Genomic DNA, 15,039 nt, shown 5'->3' with positions numbered 1-15,039 from the left:
GTTGCAGGTCGGAGGCAATGATTAGTTGCTCAGCTCCAGCCGGCGGAAGATAAGCGCCTTCGCTGTTGGAACCCCCTCATCAGGGTTGGAGTCTAAGCTACGCTTGGCTTTCTTGGAAGTAGTGGGGGCAGACGAGTCAGAAGCCTGCCTAGAGCCGGGCGTTCGTTGGCGTGGTTGGTGAGCCAAAGCAAGAGCAACAGCTATGGGGCTTGCACCGATAGTCACACCGACCGAAGGAAGACGCGCAGCGAGAGTCGGATCAGCCGAGGCCAAGTCAACAGCCTTGTCTTTGCCCTTCTCGGTGGTAGTGACTTTACCCTTGTGGCGCGCGCGGAGAGCAAGACGACGTTCGTCTATGTGGCAGGTGGAGGCTTCGGAGTCAGAAATAGAGGAAATCTCTACAACATTTTTCAGCTCCTCGCCGTCGTTGGCTAGCTCGGCTTTGTCCTCTAGGTCGACGCGGGGTTGGAGAACTCTCCGGTGAATGAGCACGTCAGTGTTGGTACCGTAGTCTGAAAAAGAAAGTAAGGAGTTAGAAAGAAAGGAAGAGTGGAGGAGTATGAAGAGAAGGCAGGAATTGCAACCTGCAGTAGCTGCCCCCTCGGGCAGCAAACCGGCTCGACCGAGAACCCTTAAGCCAGACCAGGTATCGACCGGAATCAACAGGCCCTTCATCGACAACACCTCGAGCTCTAAGATCGGGTTGACTAGGTCGGGCTTCCCATCTAAGCGATAGAAGGATGGGTGCTAGTAGAGAGGAAAGGAGAAAGCGTTTTGAGAGTCGGAGGGTTTTACGAGAAAAGAAATTTTTCTTCCACTTCTTGAGGGAGTCTTTCAGGCCAGCTATAACTTGGCAACCCCTTATTTGGGATACTTGTGCGAATCTAGAAGGGGGCTTGCCAACTTGCGTGACATAGAAAAGTTGATTGAAAAGGGGCATAGAAGGGGAAATGCGGAGCTTATGGGTGGAGGTCAGGAAGCGATGTTGAGTGTATGTGGTGAGAGGCGAATGAGGTGGTAGAAGGTGTTAAACGAAGAGTCAAGGCTCCCCGAGTGTCGTGTCTCTCAAGGATGGCGAATAGGAACGAATTGGTGTTGACATTAATGGTGTGAAAAGGTAAGAGTTGCAAGTATTACAAAGGGTTGGCTTAATGAGTAAGTTGGGGGTTGTAGAAATGAGATTACACTAAACAATGCAAAAAGAAATGAAAGGGGTGTGCACCAATATTAGACAAATCAATTGATCGTCCTACGGAATTTGAAAAACGAGTTTCGCGATCGAGTAAGGGAGTCACGGTATAGGTGCCGAGTGGCGTCACACGCAGACTCTCAATCCTCATTCGGTTGAGGCATTTTATCGAACACCTAGTCTACCACTCCTCTCAGATCTCGTCCTTTCGGACTAAGAGCGGAGATATGGATGATCTGGGCTCGTGAGAGGCCGCTTTCGCGCACTCTCTCACTTCCACTCAGTTTACTAACTATTCCGGCCGAAATAGAAGTAAACCTTGGACAACATCATCCATACAAACATCAATCCTACTTCTACAATTCTCAAAATCATAAAGCAAAGTTTAATCATCAATCAATAGTTTAACAAGGGCACACACACCCAAACTACACTACTCCAACATGGTAAGCATTCAAACAACAAAGCAAAGTTACTCTAAACAATAAATCTAAGTAAGCAATCCCAATGGAAAGAGTATTTTACCAAAGGAATGGTGAGTTCTACATCTTCAATCCGTCTTCATAACTCTAAAAGATCTATACTAATCTAAAGGGAATGAGTGTGTTTTTCCTCCCCAAAGGGGAAGCAATAGAAAGAGAAATCAGATCTGAAAATTGGAAAAAATCCTCCCTCTCAAAATAAGAAAGAAGGGTTTAAATAGCTGTTCAAGGAGTCGAAATTCCGTTGCTGCCCTACTGGGTGCGTCCACGCTCGTCACCACGCGTGTGGCCTTGCGTGGCAGCTTACTGGAACATTTCCACGCTTGTTCACACGCGTGTGATGGTGCGTGGCAGCCTCCTGCTGGTTGATACTTCGTTTGTCGCTTCTTTTTGGTCCAAGACTTGGTATATCCTGCGGAAATGACTCAAAACACATCCTTCGAGTTGGATTTGTCAATTAGGTGTCAATTAAAGGTTTTATCTATGAAAGATGATCATAATTGGGTGCTGAAGCAGTAAAATGTTATCTAAATATGACCCGAAACTTGACTGTTTTTGGCACTTATCAATGTTTCCACACTTAAACCTTGCTTGTCCTCAAGCAAGCAAACTATCAAACCCTTATCATCTAAGTGCCAAGAACAGTTAAGCTAAGGTGGGTTAATAAAAAAGCTTTGTACTCAGGTGTGTCGGAACAGAGCGAATGAAATTCCCTTCACTATCTACCAAGACTATTAAGTTTAGGTAAACCAAATGTAAGGAATATACTGAGGAAGCAAATGTCTTCAAGGGTAGGTTTAAAAAATGACAATCACACTTTTTCAATCATGCAATCATTGGAAATTCGTCTTTCATTTTGTTGGGGCCTAAAAGCCGATCTCACTAGTGGGAACGATGTGCACACCCTTAGCCAAACTTCCACCCGTACGCCAAAGCCCCTATACTGAAAATTAAGTGAGGGCAGGGACATGGACCGCTCATCGCCAAGGCTTTGGGCGATCTCTCTTTCTTCTCAACCCCCTCGGATCTCATTTTTCGGGCGACCCGACTTCACATGGAGCTCCATGCTTTATCGAAGGTCAGTGCAATGGGTGCCCGAATCCAAGCGGGGTGGCTCACCTCCTCTCAATTTTCTCATCTTCTAGGATCTCTTTGGGACAAACGACTTCACATGGATCTCCATGCTTTTTCGAAGACGGTGCAATGGTTGCCCCATATCCTAGCAAGGCGGCTCACCTCTTGTTTTACCTCAGGGAGTGGCCATACTGAAGCCTTAAATCAAACTTTCACCGTATCTTCCCCTCATGCCTTTTACTTGGGGTTAGGGAGCTTTTCACTCTTTAAACTCTCTATAGGCTCTCATTTTGCCCCATGTCCTGCCAGATTTAGTTCGTTTCCCGGGCTTCGCCAATTTTTATCTTTCTAAAGCTTAGGGGTTACACACTCCCACTTCGAGTGATCCTTGACTAAGGTCCCGACAAAATAGAAGACAAAAAGCATGCAATCATTCAGAATTTTCAAATATTTGGTGGTGGTGCGGTGTGTGTCACAGGTGGCTTCCAGAGTATATTTCAAAAATTCGTTTTGGCATAAAAGTAAGAGTCTTCCTAGATAGTGCAGACAACAACACTCTAACCTAATACCTTAACAACTCAACTGATTACCCGTCTTATGCAAAGCATCATTTCCACACTTTAAAAGATAACATCGTCCTCGATGTGTCCATGAGGATCGGTGGAGAAGGAGCTGGGTCAAAGAATTAATTAATAAGGAGCACCTTTCCACACTTTAAAAGTGTTTCCTGGGCTTGGACAAATCTACCCAATTTTATCACCCAAAAAGATCTTTCATTAATCAAAATCATCACTCAAAGAACAAGAATATCATACCAATCATTGAACAAACCATTTAGTTACTTGGTTCAATCTCTTCCTTATTGAGCTTGGGGTGCCTCCCAAGAGCGCCACGTTTAATGTCCCTGGCTGGACGAAACGTGGTAAGATCGAGACAAAAGCACAAACATAACAAAGACAGATAAAAATAAAATAGTGTTCCCAAGCAGATTCTCAGAGTTCAATCAAAAGTTACTTCAACATCCAAGTTTCTTTTAAAGGAAAAATTCCATCTATTGTCGTTCATAGCCCTGCACTGGGCCCTCTCCTTGCCAGTTCTTCTCTCAGAAATGCAACCTGCATGCTCAAACCCTCGATAAGTTCATAGTGTCTTGCGTCCCTCTGCTCCAAAAGTGCTTCATGTTCCATGTGCAATTCATACTGGAATCGTTGCATCGTTTCCCAATTGGTGACTTTTGTGAATCGTGCGGGAGCTGCTGGTGGCGAGGATGACTGGATAGGAGTTGGGGTTTTTGAGGATGGTGCCACTGAATCATTGAAGATTGAATTGTTTGGTGATAGGGTTGGCGAAGAATTACGTTGATCTTCCAAGGATGTGTGGATTTGTTTCCTCGGTGCGTTTGGTTGGGGAGATGTTGAAGACGAAGGAAGAGGCGGTGGTTTTACTTCCACCTTTGGCATCTTGGGTAGTTTTTTCTTAGTCGCTCTTGTCCTTTTTCTCATTCGCAGAGTTCGACCAATGTTTAGCTTAGATAAGTCCATCATTGACAAGGAAGTTATTGCAGCGCTTTTCATGACTTCCTCGGTCCATTCCAACCTCGCCTGATACCCTAAAGCAATGCACAGCTGAGTAACGAATGGCCCTACAAATAGGGAAGTAACTTTTGCATGTTGTTGTGCCTTTAACCATCTTTTGCACACAACTCCCATGTTCACAGGTGTGTTCGTGTCCATACTCCAGAGTGCAAATAAGTCAGTCCGGTAGATCTTTGCGAAATTTCCGGTGCGTCCTTCCCATGAATGAGTAACTATTCGCCGGATAACTCGGATATCGTCTCTCTTGAGCTGCGATTGCAGCACTCTCGATCCGCTCCATTCAATTCCCGGTTTTGCAATCTGTTTCCAATATCTCCTTGGAGTCTCGAAGTCGCCGAAATCTATCGGAAGTTCTTTGTACCACAAGCTCTCTTGATTTTCCTTAGTGTAAAATCAAAGCAAGACTCCTAAAGTGTTAACCGAGATATGGTGAGACTCATTGAAGAGAGTGAACTTGATGGTTAGGCTTTTCAGATCGCCAGTTTTCCTTGTAACCTCCAGAGTTGCCACGAATTCGAAGATGGTTGGTGCGTATGTCGGGTGACGCCATCCAAAGACTCTACTCCAGTAGGACTGATGGATGAGGCAAGCCACCGAGTGTCTACATCGAAATGGATTCAGCGTGGCCAAGTCGATGTAATTCCAGCTGGTTACTGGCAGGTTGAGCACATATTCAAAACGTTTCCGTTGCTTCCCGGTTAAAAGTATCCTTCGTTCAGAATTTCCTTCATTCTTTTCTTCCTTAGGGTCAGGTAGTTCAGTTTCTATCATTAGAGTTTTTCCTTTCTTGGTTCTCATCTCGTCTTGATTTGGAAGACATTGCCTAAAAGATATAAGCAATTATGTTTGAGCATATGGAAATAATGTGCAAGCATATATATCCTAAGAAATAGCACCAAGTTTATGCATTTCCTATCTATTATACTCATTTCAAGAAAACAAATGAGATGGTATATGGACAATATCATATAGAACTCAAAAATAGTCAACATAAAGGTCAACTTCATTTTCTTCCTCTAAACTAGGTGGAGGTTGAAAAATGAGAAGACAAGGAAATTTCAAAATTGACCAAGTAATATGTGGGAAACATCATTGTTAAAGTCTAGAAAGCAAGAAATTTCCGAATTTCATAACTTATGCTCCCAATCTCATCTTGAATTCCATACAACAAAGATATACCCAAATCACATAGGGTTTGCAATCTAGATATCAAGAAGTTTCTAAATCATGCAATGTTCATCATTTAATAGCAAATGTAGGTTCCAATCAAGTCCTAGAATCCATTTCTAAGCTATTTATTCAAGAAAATCATTAAGCCACAAAGTCCCATACAAAAATGCTTTTCAAAGAAAGTAAATTCTCAATATAGGTAAAGAAAGATAGAGAGAAAGAATGTTACCTCTTGGAGAGCTTATGAAGGAGACTCAAGAGATTTGTGCAAAGAAGTGCCTTGGAGTGGGTTATTCTTACCTTAGATGAAGCTCTAGCTTTTGGATGTAGTGAAATAAGAAAGGGGCAAGGGTTAAAACACATTCGCGCCCTATTTACGCAATTTTCTGGTACCCGTCCACGCCATTCACACGCGTGTGAGTGGGCGTGGTGGATTACTGGAAAATTTCCACGCCTGCTCACACGCGTGTGAGTAGGCGTGGCAGTTCACTGGAAAGTTTCCATGCCTACTCACACGCGTGTGAGTGGCGTGGATTGTGCCCAACTGCCTTCTTTAAATTTCCTTACCCTTTTTGGACCTGGTTAACAACTTTGACGGATAAACCTTTGTTGAAGATCATTTTGAGATGGAGAATCTGCTTGGTTATTCAAAGAAAACTAGACAAAAGACAAAATTTACTAAGAAGAAAAGGAGTATAATTTAATACTGTAGAGTCTAAACCCTAGGGATAACGTTGGGAATGCCTCCGAAGTGCGCCTTTGTTTATAGTCTTTGGCTAGACTCGGAGTGGTCTATCTGGCTAAGCACACTGATTTTGGGACTTTGCCTAGCGTCCCATGTACTTTTGCTTCAAGGAATGCCCCAAGGTGTAGGAAATCCTTGAATTCGAATCTAAACTAAAGAAGGGTATGATATGTAGCGGTAAGGCGTTTAGTCTCAAGCACTCTCCGGGATTCTTCTAAGGTAGTGTCCTCTTCTTCTGTTTTGTCGTTCTTTCTTCCACCCTTGATGTTCTTATCGATTTTGTCACAAGGTTGAGACCATATCCTACCACTAGAAGTCATATCACTCTCCTCAATTCCCTCAAGCAGGTCAAATATGAAAATCCCCTCCTCATCCATTGTTTCCTTATCACACTCTCCCTCCTTGTCTTTCCATTCTGTTTGGCTAAGGGAATCTCCGTAGTTCCTATATGAGTGAAACAGACTAATCTCCCTCTCACTTATCAACTCGTCCTTCCCCAAATTATAGGGTTCCTCTTCTAAAAAGTTGAAATGATCATATTCATCTTCAAATAAACCAGAATCCCTATGTACTCCCATCCATATATTGTGGTTTACTGTAGACTTATTCCCCCAAAAATTAAAACAATCATAGTCGCAAATAGTAGAGATATCAATGCGTAGGGGGTTATCTTTACAAGGAGTATAAATATTTTGATCAAAACCTTCACACTCGTTTATGATATTGTCAACAAAGCCTATGGATTCATCCTCCCAAAATAAAAACATTCCGTGTCATGAGAGTATAAATCATTGTGGCATTTTGAAAGGGAGTTATCCGAACAAGTGTCAAAAGTGAATTTGTCAAAAGCACAGGGAATTTCAAGGGCATTAATGCAAGGAGAATTAGATTCGTTACCATATGTAGGCTCTTTGTCTTCCCACACTACTTCAATTCCTTCATCTTCGCTCTCCATCTCGACCTCCTTTGGATTCTCCAATTTGAAAATTGGAACTTCTTCTAGCACCGGAGCATAACTATCTACCATCCCTTCACTACCTACCTTCTTTCCAACGTTTTGTGCATCCATCCTTGGACTGGCTTCCAAAATTGGGAGATTTTCTTCAAGTGGATGCTCTATCCGTGATGAACTCGTCCTCATGAACTCCTCCATCATGGCTAGCATTTTTGATTCGATCTCCTCCAATGGAAGTCCTTCTTCCCGGAGAGTAGCCAGATAATCCTTTAATTCGCTCCTAATTTCGGCTTTCAAGTTAGCTGTATCCTCCTTGGCCATTCTTGTGAATACTTCTATTTTCTCTTTAAAAATTTCGATTTCGTCCTTGGCCGGTGGGATATAATCACAAGGATCGGGTGTGGTAAAATATGGATTAGAAGGTGGTGTTTCTAGGAAATGTGTAGGATTGTTTACTTTAAGAACTTGTAATGGAGATGGGTAATGGTTGTTTGTGTGGGAATGAGGGAACGAAAATGGCTCGGGAGTATGGCTTGGGTCGATTGTTCTCATCATTTGCGCAAGCTTACTCCCTATACTTTGGAATATTTCCTTAGAGCTTAACGAATCATTTTTATAAGTGGAATGCTGTGAGGGGAATTCGTTTTGATAAGGTAGGATGGAGTGGGTGTGAAATGGGTAATAATTTGAATGGGGTAAGTAGTGGTATGGATAAGGGTTTGGAGGTAGATAGTGATATATTGGTGGAATGTAAGCATGATTAAGATGTGGGTAAATAGAATATGGTTGGGGTGGAACATGGTTCAAAGGATTACCCTCATGGTGTGGGCAACCATGGGAATGCATTTGAGCTCTCATTAGCAAGCTTCTAGTTGATTTTCAAATAGAAATTTCCTGCACAAAGCTTAACCAACAACAAATATTTGCAACTAGAAGTAGTTGCATGTGAGCAGAAAGATATTCAAGGTAATGAATCTCACTTCCTAAATTTAATCAGCAAGAATAAGAAAACAAATTAAACAAAAGAAAAAGCAATGCAAGAACTCTTAAAAATTAACTCCAAAAACGTCAACACAATTCAAAACCGTTTGTCATCCCCGGCAACGGCGCCATTTTGAAGTGGTAGTTTTAGTGGTGGTGGAATGATGGAATAAGGAGGGTAAAACGGAGAAAAAGTTCCCCGAGTGTCGGTCTCAAGGATGGCAAATTGGAACGAATGAGTGTCGACATTTAAGGAGTTAAGAGGTAAGAGTTGCAAGGATTACTAAGGACCATTTTGATAATAAGTTGGGGGTTGTAAGGACAAGATTAAACTAAACAAGTTGAAAGGAAATGAAGGGGGTGCATGCCACAGCTAAACAATCATTGATTATCCTATGGGGATTTGAAAATGAGTTTCGAGATTGAACTAGGGGGTCACAGTATAGGTACCGAGTGGCGTCACACTCAGACTCTCAATCCTCATTCGGTTGAGGCATTTTATCGAACACCTAGTCTACCACTCCTCTCGGATCTCGTCCTTTCGGACTAAGAGCGGAGATATGGATGAGTTGGGCTCGTGAAAGGCCGCTATCGCGCACTCTCTTACTTCCACTCGGTTTACTAACTTTTCCGGCCGAAATAGAAGTAAAGCTTGGACAACATCATCCATACAAACATCAATCCTACTTCTACAATTCTCAAAATCATAAAGCAAAGTTTAATCATCAATCAATAGTTTAACAAGGGCACACACACCCAAACTACACTACTCCAACATGGTAAGCATTCAAACAACAAAGCAAAGTTACTCTAAACAATAAATCTAAGCAATCCCAATGGAAAGAGTATTTTACCAAAGGAATGGTGAGTTCTACATCTTCAATCCGTCTTCATAACTCTAAAAGATCTATACTTATCTAAAGGGAATGAGTGTGTTTTTCCTCCCCAAAGGGGAAGGAATAGAAAGAGAAATCAGATCTGAAAATTGGAAAAAATCCTCCCTCTCAAAATAAGAAATAAGGGTTTAAATAGTTGTTCAAGGAGTCGAAATTCCGCTGCTGCCCTACTGGGCGCGTCCACGCTCGTCACCACGCGTGTGGCCTTGCGTGGCAGCTTACTGGAACATTTCCACGCTTGTTCACACGCGTGTGATGGTGCGTGGCAGCCTCCTGCTGGTTGATTCTTCGTTTGTTGCTTCTTTTTGGTCCAAGACTTGCTATATCCTGCGGAAATGACTCAAAACACATCCTTCGAGTTGGATTTGTCAATTAGGTGTCAATTAAAGGGTTTATCTATGAAAGATGATCATAATTGGGTGCTGAAGCAGTAAAATGTTATCTAAATATGACCCGATACTTGATTGTTTTTAGCGCTTATCAGGAAGCATGTAAGGAGGCGGTGAGAGTTGGGAACAAGTTGTCCAGGTAGTATGCGAAAGTAGTGATAGAAGGTTGTCAGGAAAGGATGAAGGGGAATGCGGAACCTGTACAAGACCGACTTATAGTGAAGGCCAATGTAATCGGGCTGAGAAATCAATCTAACATTTCCCTATTCATTTCCTCCCATTGTAGATTAGTTTTTCTCCCAATTAGGAGTTAGATTTAGTGTTTTTGGTAATCTCTACTCTACATTTTCATTTCCTTTAATTTCAATTGCAATTCCAATTAGATTTGATTGATGATTATGTTTTGTTTTGCTTTTATGGTTTCTTTGATGATTGGCTAGTGTAGATTGAGGATTGGATGTTCCAATCTAGTGATTGTGTTTTGATTTGATACAATTCTTCCGTTGATTCTAAGAAATGTTGTTTAGGGTTCTTGTGTCATGTGGGGATGAGGTTCATCTTGATTTGTGCCTATTTAAGGCCTTAATAGGTAGCAAAGTTAGGGGAAGTATAGATTGCGCGATAGCGGATTCTCTACTCTACATTTTCATTTCCTTTAATTTCAATTGCAATTCCAATTAGATTTGATTGATGATTATGTTTTGTTTTGCTTTTATGATTTCTCTGATGATTGGCTAGTGTAGATTGAGGATTGGATGTTCCAATCTAGTGATTGTGTTTTGATTTGATGCAATTCTTCCATTGATTTTAAGAAATGTTGATTAGGGTTCTTGTGTCATGTGTAGTTGAGGTTCATCTTGATTTGTGCCTTTTTAAGGCCTTAATAGGTAGCAGAGTTAGGGGAAGTATAGATTGCGCGATAGCGGATTCTCTATTCTACATTTTCATTTCCTTTAATTTCAATTGCAATTCTAATTAGATTTGATTGATGATTATGTTTTGTTTTGCTTTTATGAATTAGATTTGATTGATGATTATGTTTTGTTTTGCTTTTATGATTTCTCTGATGATTGGCTAGTGTAGATTGAGGATTGGATGTTCCAATCTAGTGATTGTGTTTTGATTTGAGAGGATTGGATGTTCCAATCTAGTGATTGTGTTTTGATTTGATGCAATTCTTCCATTGATTTTAAGAAATGTTGATTAGGGTTCTTGTGTCATGTGTGGTTGAGGTTCATCTTGATTTGTGCCTTTTTAAGGCCTTAATAGGTAGCAGAGTTAGGGGAAGTATAGATTGCGCGATAGCGGATCTATATGAGTCCGAATCAACTACATTCTCGCCCTTGATCTAGAAGGATGAGGCCTGGGAGGAGTGGTAGACCACGTGTTCGACAAAATGCCCCAACCTTATGAGGACTTGGGAGTCCGAGTGTGACGCCACTCGGTGATGGTGCCGTGAGCTCCCTTGATTGAGCCCGAGTCACATTGCCTAGTATCCCCGTTGTAGGATCAAACACGAGACCTAGATAGAGCATCCATCTCCTTGTCTTTCCTTAGTTGTTTTCCTTTGTTTTGCAATTGCCTATCTCTTGTTCTATGATTCTTTTGCTTTCAAGTGCTTCTTGTAACTCTGATCTCTTAACCTCTTAAATGCCAATGCCTAATTCGATTCTAACTTGCCATCCTTGAGAATACGACACTTGGAGAACTGATTCCTCGTTTTATCATATCATTCCACCACCACTAAACAACAACACTAAAATGACGCCGTTGCCGGGGATGGCAAACGGTTTTTGAATTGAGTGTTTTGACATTTCGGAAGTTAATTGTTAACAGTTCTTGAATTGCTTTTGTTTTTGCTTGTTTTCTTTTCTTATTTTGTTACTGGATTGAAGAAGTAAGCATACTTGTCTTGTTATATCTTGAGGCTCACTTGCAACTTTTTTTAGTTGCAAAGATTCGTTGTTGGTTAAGCTTTTGAGATGGGAATTCTTGGTGAAAATCAATTGAAGGCTTACTAATGAGTGCTTACCAATGGAAATCTACTCCACCCCAACCATATCCCTATTACCTCATTCTACCTATGCTTACCCTCTGATAGATGCAGGAGTACCTATGTTTGTGGACCAATTAAGGGTGATTGATACAAATAAATGCCTTTTAGTGAACCAATGTGTGGTGGTCATGCTTTGATGTGTTAACAAATGCAAGGTTATTGTTGGTAGCATGTTTGTGAGATGATTTAATAGGTTCAAGAGTATGGAAAAGGCGAAAAACGATACAAATGATAAAAGATGAACGATGACAACCTTGGCACACTAAAAAACCAGCCCGAGCAAGCAAATGTGAAAATCAAAGGAGGAATTACCCTGTCCATGCCAACTCCACGCGTGGAACTCGCGTGGATGCATTCCAGTAGCCTTCCACACACGCATCCACGAGTGGAGGCAACATGGATGGGCAACTTATGCCGGAAAGGGGGGATCACTTCATTATTCAATTCTCCAATTTTAGATTGGACGTTAGGTTAGAAATTCTAGAGAGAGGAAGAAGGCTAGAAGAAGACACAAAGGTTGATTATAGATTAAATTGCTTCAATTTGGTATATTTCCTTAATCTTCTTGCAATTGCTTTTCAATTTTGCTTGGTGAATCCAATTTCTTCTTAGTCAAATTGCATTTTATCTTAACTTGTTGATTGGATTTGATTTTGATTTGAAAATGTTGAATGTCATGCCTAGTTGTGGCTAGATCTTAGGATAGGGCTAGGATTTAGGAGCTTTGCACTTGTGATTTCATTTTGCCAAATGAGGACTTGATTTTCCTTTGATCTTGCTAAAATTGTGTGTATGATTGTGTTGATCTTGTTGGGTCGAGGACCTCGATCTCTCCAAGAGCCTAAAATCACGCATTTGGCAAGACATCGCAAATGCGTGAGAGCTTGATGCTCACATCTCCCGCCCTCTATCCAGAAAGATGAGGTCCGGAGGGGATTCGTAGGCAAGGTGTTTGATAAAATTCCCCAACCGAATGAGGATTGGGAGACCGAGTGTGACGCCACTCGGGAATGTGCGCTGAATCCCTTTAGCTAGACCGATCGGTAATTCGATCCCTACCTTAGTTAGAAACTGCAAGCTCCGACATATCCTATCCCCATCCTTTTCCTTTCTTTTGATTGAATTTACATTGTCAAGCTTACACCATCTCAATCATGTTCCTCATAATTGTTTTCATCTTACATTGTCTCGGTAATGAAAGGTAAAATGTTTGATCTCTCCAATTTGCCATCCTCGTGAACACGCCACTCGGGGACTATTCCTCGTTTTACCACTTCCACCTCACTATATACAAAACATCTCTTTCACCCTCCACCACCATATCACTACTCACCACCTCCATATCCTTATCCATCTTCATATGTATACCACACCCATGAACCATATCAATATTCCATCTCTTATATGCATAGCCATCATCCACCACCATATGCACACCCACCCCCATGAAGGAAATAATGTTATATGCTCATTTGAAGCACCACCTCCCATTCCATATTTTACCCCTCCCACCGGCCAAGGACCAGATTGAGATCTTAAAGGAGAAGATAGAAGAATTCACAAAGATGGCCAAGGAGGACACGACCAATTTAAGGGTCGAAATTAAGAGTGAATTAAAGGACTATCTTGTTACCCTCTGGGAGGAAGATCTTCCATTGGAAGAGATTGAAACAAAAATGCTATCTATGATGGAGGAGCTCATGAAGAGAAGTTCATCACGGGTTAATTACCCACTTGAAGAGGATCTCCCGATTTTGGAAGTCAATCCAAGGGTTGTAGATGAGGTTGGAAAAGAAAATGATTGTGAAGAGGTGAGTGTTGAAGAGATAGTGGAAGAGAAGTCGGTGGAGGTTGGGGATGGTGCAGTGTCAGATGGTGCTGAGGCGGTGGTCGACGACGAGGCGACGGAGGGTGCCCGAAGCAGTCCGAGGTGTAGGTCTTAGCAGAGGGGAGACGGAGTAGTATAACAACTAGAGATTGAATTTTTGATTAATTAAGAAACAACTTAAAAGCCAAATACCTTGTGGTCAAGTGGCATCCGGTGTTTCGATTAACACTCCCACATGTTGATAGGAGTGGGTTCGAGCCTTAGTGGAGGCAATTGTTGACTTGTTGTGCTTCAATCGGAAACTTGTAAAAAATTCTAGCCGAAAAAAATTGTATGGAATTGGTTGCGAAATGACATTTTAGAGTCAATAATATCTCCTCTTTTTTTTTCTTTCTTTCAAAATACAGTACTTTTACATGTATAATTATTATGTGTTAAAATAATATTTTAAATGTATTTTTATTGATAAATATATTTCATTTAATAAATTTAAATTATGATTTTAATATCGAACTCAAACATCCCCATATTGCCAATGAAATATTGCATTATTTGATAGCTATTCATAGCTTATTATTTAGGTGTGGGTTTATAATAATGTGATTAAGCATTAGCTGGCTAGTCTCTACAACATATTGGGGGAATGCACATGCATATTTTTTTGAGCAAATGCATCTTTTAGTGCCAATAATAATGAGAATTTCTCTACGTGTCCTCTTATTCATTGGATTTATTATTTCACGAAATTAAATTAATGTTTGTTTCCCATAAATATCAGCACAGTACAAAAAATAATTGAGACTAAGAAGAATATGTTTAATTTATATGATGCAGCACCCCAAAATTGGTAGTTGTCGGGAAAAGATGCAATGAACTGATTCCGGTTACGTACTTATCATTATTAATTTAATTGGAGTACATGAATTAAAGCCTAAGCCTGAATTTGGCCAACCCTACTTAATAAGGGCATTATTTTACGAAATTCTATTATACATGCTATCAAAATTCTACTCTCTTATTTTTACTTTTTTTTTTTTTGACAACCAAAATAAGCATACTTATTATTAGTTGAAATCGAAAAGTACATCAATACAATATGGGAAAATGCGATCCCAAGAACACCAGTCAGACTGCGAGCTAGCTGTGAGTAGGCACTTATTTCTACTTTGTCTGTCCAGGACCATTGCACAACAGGGCCCCCAAAAATTGGGGGCTCAATTATAATTATATATATATATATATATATAATTGAGCCCTATATATATATATGTATAGGTTTAGGATCAGGTACGCAAGCTTCTTCCGATGCGAAAATGCGGTGAACCAAGATCAATGACGGCTAAAATAAATTCTATACGAAACATGCACTGGAAAGCTCACAACCATGCACTTGAAGGTATAAAAATGTGCATTTGAAGTCAAAAATTTGCACTCGAAGGCAAATAGATGTGCAATTGATGCAATTTATTATGGTATCAAAAAGGGAGGTTATTCAACTTAAGTGTTATTAAACCAATTACCCACACAAATCGTTTGTAAATCGTTTTACACAATAGTAAGACACACATACACTTGTATGCATTAAATTGAGCACTTGAGGCATAAAGAGGATCACTAGAAGGCAAGGAAGTAAAAAAAAAAAAAAAAAAAAAAAAAAAAAAAAAAAAAAAAAAATAAAA

Source organism: Ipomoea triloba, chromosome 5 (assembly GCF_003576645.1).
Source record: "Ipomoea triloba cultivar NCNSP0323 chromosome 5, ASM357664v1".
Classification (NCBI taxonomy): domain Eukaryota; kingdom Viridiplantae; phylum Streptophyta; class Magnoliopsida; order Solanales; family Convolvulaceae; genus Ipomoea; species Ipomoea triloba.
The sequence above is the reverse complement of the archived record's forward strand: the minus strand, read 5'-3'. Positions refer to the sequence as shown.